This window comes from Uloborus diversus, unplaced genomic scaffold (assembly GCF_026930045.1).
Source record: "Uloborus diversus isolate 005 unplaced genomic scaffold, Udiv.v.3.1 scaffold_803, whole genome shotgun sequence".
NCBI classification, from domain to species: Eukaryota; Metazoa; Arthropoda; class Arachnida; order Araneae; family Uloboridae; genus Uloborus; species Uloborus diversus.
In genome coordinates, this window is record NW_026559015.1 from 60,922 (window position 1) to 66,759 (window position 5,838).

Here is a 5,838-nt window from a genome sequence, read left to right on the forward strand (position 1 = left end):
GATTCACACGTCCAGATTGGTAAAATTGTAAAAATCCTTTAACCGTAAAAACTGACGAACTTTCGTAAAAATTACAAAAATCTGCAGGTAATAGGGCCGGATTTGCCTATAAGATAAACAAGCTAGAGCTTCGGGCCACTACTTTGAAGTGGCTCGCAACAAATTGCATGATTTGTTCCTTAAAAAATGGAAAGTGATTGAAAAAAATAATTTCATCTTCAAGTGCTTGAAAACCTTGAATATTTGGAAAAGAGTGGCTACAAAACCTTAAATTTTAAATTTCTAACAAATGGTAGGGGAAGGAATGCCAAAATATATAAAATTTAGCTCCTTGTTACATCGTGCATCAAAAGCGTAGAAATCATGGTGCTTACGTTTGTAACATATTACTTGAAATAAATTTTTGTGACTCACATGTTTCATATCTTGCTATTTATTTAATCCCGAATGCAATATTTTAGAAATTCTTTTGTATTGATTGCTTTTATCTTGCTTCTACTGCATATTGTTAATCCGTTTAGCCTGGAAAAAATGATACACAACCTCTATTCCTTTTCGTTTTCTGCACTGCATATTTTTTTTAAAAAAAGGTTGTTGTAATGAGAGAATTCTATAGTTTATTTTTTCTTTTAAACTTAAAATAGCTGTTTTTTTTTTTTAAGTTTGAATAATACTGCACAACTGTATAATCTAGTACTTAATTTCAGAGACTGGAAAGTGCAAATGAGGTGCCTTAAATTATTAAATGTTCTAAAATCCTTGAAAAGAATTGGCGCAGTATAGCCTACTAGGGCTCTTGTGCCAGAACACCCAATCTAACCAACCAAACCTTAAAAATAAATCAGACAAGTCTTTGAAGCTCCTAAGCAAAGTGTGCTTCGATTTTATTTCTTATCAAGTCTATAAATTATGAATTGTTCTAATAAGTAGTATGTTACTCTCATGTTACATATTTTCTAAACCTGTACACCATTTCTTTTAAAATATTAACTTACATCACAAAGCACATTTAAATCATAAAACTTAAAAAATAAACTATTTGTCTAATTTTCCCCCGAGATTTTTGTTTATCCAATTAACCCTTATAAGGCTTCAAAATGCAGAATTTTATATCCATTTTACAAAACTTCCTCCGGGGGAGAAACCCCCGGACCCCCTAAAATTGGAGATATTTTTTATCCCACTTAAAAGGGAGCCCTGCGTCATTCTCTTGATGCCAGTCACCTCTCTTAAGGTCAATTCAAAAAGGACAGCATGAAAACACACATTAATGAAAAACGACACACACACAAAAAAAGATTAAAAGTATGACCATCACAGGAAAACAGACCAAAAACATGGGGCAATTTAAAGTGTTGCTCAAAAAAAAAAAAAAAAAAAAACCTGCCCCCCCAGGAACTCAGTCCTAAATCCGCCTATGTCCACGTCAGGATAATTTCGTAATTTACTCGTCCATCTTATGATAATTCTGCTTCAGAAACTGCTTTTAAAATTTAAAAATAAAAAAGGAACAAAATCGAATTTTCGAAAATTCGCTTCGAGGTGCACACCCCCATGCTACAAACTAACTTTGTACTAAATTTCATGAAAATCGGCCGAACGGTATAGGCGCTGTGCGCGTCACAGGGATCCAGACAGAATTCCGGACAGAAATCCAGATAGAGAGACTCGGCTTTATTATTAGTAGAGAAATAAGAGACGCGCTGTTATTGAATACTTAGGGGGCCATTCATTAATTACGTAAGGATGATTTTGGCAATTTTGACCCTCCCTCCCCCATGTAAGGGTACGTAAGAATTTTCACCCCCCCCCCATTCTTATGTAAGATTCCATTTCGTTTTTCAAAATGATAAAATAACAAATCTTGAATCGTTACATCACTGGAATCGTTATTAAATTCACATTATTAAATTAAACCTTTTGCGTAAAGAAATAGTTACTGAAAAGAATTTAAACTGAATGTTTTTTCGATTTTTTTTTGATGTAATATTGATTACGAATAAAACATGCCGTACGCAATGCGACTCCTTTATTATATTTTACACTATAAATTCTTTGTAAAACAAATAAAAAAACATCTTATCCTAACACGTTTCTTACCTTCCAGACGCAAATGGAACATAATCTCTGCCAAATCACTTGACCGCGCAATGTCTAATGTGAAATATCGACTTGGAAAATATTATGTAAGAATGAGTTTGACCCTCCCCCCAAGTAAGGGTACGTAGAGGCTTTTCCAACCCCCCTCCCCCTTGGGACCCTTACGTATTTAATGAATGGGCCCTTATAGTCTACTATTTTCATTGAAGTAAGGTAGTTTTGTAATAAGGTAATAAGGTAATTTTATATGCTTCAAAAAATAAACGAACACCCATGTAACAATTAGCACTTGTTACAGAATTTGTCTTTTGCGCAGAAATAAGTTTAATCCGAAAAACGGGGTTTTTAAACTGCGAAATCAGCATGCAATCGCTGATTTAAAATGAGTCTGATTGAGGAGCATAACGTACTACTCGAGTGCAGCGCCACCTGGATTTTCCTCAGATCTGACCTCACTTTTTCCCCGCCGATCGGCACACTACTCTTTCTAGGCACTATACCGGCGCCCAAAGTTTCCGGCGCCCAAAACGCTCGGCGCCCAAAGTTCCCGGCGCCCAAAGTGCTCGGCGCCCAATGTTCCCGGCGCCCAATCTTCCCATTTCGTCTGCTTCATTTAAATCAATGTCGGAGTGGCTAGGAGTCCACACTAAAGTAATATCATTTTTATTGGTTAATTTCTCTAGATAAATTCTTGTAATTCTAACAATGGGGTCTTGATTCTTTTTTTCATTACAAATAGCATTAATCACACTAAGGCTGTCTGTAAGAATAATAGTGGGAGACTCAGCATTAATTAAGTATTTGGTGGCATAGTAAATGGCAGCAAGCTCAGCTGTGAAAATAGAGCAAAAGTTAGGAATCTGAATTTTTCTCTTAACATCTTTGTTTTGATTCACGATTCCAAAACCGACATAATTCCGGTTTTTGGAACCATCTGTAGCCCAGACTTCTTTACCTTTATTTTCATTTAAAAATTCTAGAAAGTCCTGTTTTATTTCTTCTTTAACTTGTGTTCGTTGAAATCTTCTTTCATCCGTGATTATTTCAAGTTTTTTGTTGTACCATGGTGGGTTGTTTTCCAGCTTTTTATCTTTCCAGTGATTGGTGTTATATAAGTTCATAAAGCTTTTACAGAAGTTCATAACATCTTCTTCCATCTCTGTTGAACTTATCTGATTGTGTGTTTCAGTGTTGATATGTTTATCTTCCTTATACATTATTTTCAGCTTCCACTTTATGGTTTTCCATTTCAACCTATTCTCGTACATATCAATATTAGTGAAATATCTAATAACAGCATTCGGTGCGAAGTTGTTAAGTTTTAGTGCGTTCCTGATAACTTTATTTGTGATAGTATCTAGTTTATTTCTGTTATATTTAGTGTCCTTAATTCTACATATATTTCCACAATCAATTTGCGGCAGTACTACTTGTTTGATAATTTTAAGAAGGTTATCATTATTGAAACCTGTTCTGCTTCCCAAATACTTAATGACATTACTGCTCTTATTGATTTTCCTTTCAACTTCATTAGTATGTTTCCTCCATGACAGGTTGTGATCAATATGGACACCCAGTAATTTATGTTGAACTTTCCAAGGAATGGTTTTTCCATTTATCTTTATGATATCTGTATATTTATTTCTCGTGGCTGTCATGTTTTGGATGCTGCTCTTTTCCGCTGAGATTTGATTTCTGAGGCTGTTGATTTCTGACCATTTCTCAATATCAGTTATAAAATTTTTGAGGGCCGTTGTCGCAGTGTCTTTGTCTTTGTTGAAGATTACATAGGAGATATCATCCGCATATATATATACTTTGCAAGTATTATTACAACAGTAAAAACCAGTCATAAAACAATTGAACAAAAAAGGCGATAAAATAGACCCCTGTGGCAGTCCAAAATCGACATTTCTTTCTGTTGATATCTTACTTCTCCATTTAACTACCAGTTTCCTATTCAGCAGCGACTCTTTAATCCAGTTTATAAGGTCCTGTTCTATTTTCAATGTCCTAAGTTTTTCTACTAGGATTTCATTTATTGTTTATGTTATCGTATGCTCCTTTTATATCCATAGATACAAGAAAAACTGTGTTCTTTTCTTTTCTTAAAAACTTTAATGAATTAATTATTTGCCCTACACAATCTTCGGCACTTTTCCTTTCCTGAATCCGTGTATGTAATTTGGGAATATTTTACTTTCTTGTTTCTTCTTCCCACCATGTTAGCCTTTTCAAGATGAGCTTTTCCATCAATTTGCAAAAACATTGGGTTAAGGCAATAGGTCGGTAACTATCTATATCTTGTGGGTTTCTCCCAGGTTTGCATATAGGTATTATCATTGATGTTTTCCAATTATCTGGTATCTTTCCTTCTTGAAAATATTTAGACAAATCTCAATTGCTTTTTCTGGTAAATTTCTAATAATTTTATTCGAAATTTTATCTGATCCAGCTGATGTGTTTTCAAGTTCCTTAATCTCTTTTTGTAATTCTTCTATTGTAAAAATGTGGGTATTGCCTTTGATTTTCCTTTCCATTGTATAAGTTTTTTTAGTTGTGTCTATTTTCTTTTCAAAATGTTTAGCAAAAAGCTCCACTTGCTTGTCTTCTTCAAAATATTCAATATTGTCTTTCATTAAAACAAGGTTATTGATGGCTGTTCTATTCATAATGTTTTTGAGCTTGTTGACAGATTTATAGATATCTTTAGGTTGTTTCATTTTGTAATTTATGTGTTCCCAGTATTTTCTTTTGGCTTCAATTATACATTTTCTGAAGATCGTTAATTTTTTTTTTTTATATTCAATCCAATCAGCAACAAGTTGTGATCTATAGGCTCTGTTTTTTGCTCGATTCTTCTGTTTTTTCTTTTTTGCACGCTCCCTGTTCCACCAATTGTCATTTGAGTTATTATTGTTATATTTAATCACTTTAGTAAAATTTTCAACATTAGAATCAATAAGGTGAGTGAACTGAATATAAGTATTGCAGTTAAACCCATTGAAATCAATATTATTCATAATTTTACTCATATTATCTTTAAAATTGTTCCAATTAACGTATCTTTTGATTTTGGTGCAATTTTTCTTTTCTGTATTTCTAACTATGATAGGATAATGATCACTTTCCCCGTGTTCTTCGATTCTAAACCAAAATAACTCTCTGACCAGTTCTGCACTTACTACGGTTAAATCAAGAATTCCATCGTCTTTTTTTTTTTTTTTTTGCTTATACGAGTGGGAATGTTTTTATCTTGAATCCACTCATAGAATTTAGTAGAGCTGGGAAAAGATTTCCTGTCACCCAGTCACCCGTTATAGTATTTCTAGCATTAAAGTCCCCTGTGAAAAAAAATGTGGTTAGGTTGCCGCGAAGTAAGCGGCAGTGCCTTAACCGTATGTGTGTTAGGCCCAGAGGCCGTTCCGTCCTTGCCAAGGGGAGTGCTAACCTTCTCTCCTTTCATATAACACAATGCTCCTTTCAAAGTCGTAACAATTTCGTCAACAGTCAACGTTATAGAAGAAAGTTGTTTAATGACTTCTCTCTAATGACCTAAGCACCACGGGGGTTTGCATCACTTTGTCTTCACTTTCGACTGACCATTCAATTACACCCCAAGGCAGGCACGTAGCTAGAACTTTGTTAAGGGGGGGGGGGGCAAGGTTGCACGAACTTCAAAAGAGGATGCATGCTTAAAGCAGAATTAATAGCTCATATTTACGTTAAAAAATAAAT

General features: G+C 34.3%; 1 non-coding gene across 1 annotated transcript; it reads right to left on the minus strand.

Annotated features, from left to right (window-relative positions):
* Nucleotides 1-5,450: 5,450 nt before the first annotated feature.
* LOC129233916 (U6atac minor spliceosomal RNA) lies at nt 5,451-5,573 on the minus strand. Its single transcript, XR_008581499.1, has one exon. It is a non-coding gene; the product is annotated as a U6atac minor spliceosomal RNA (small nuclear RNA).
* Nucleotides 5,574-5,838: the final 265 nt, after the last annotated feature.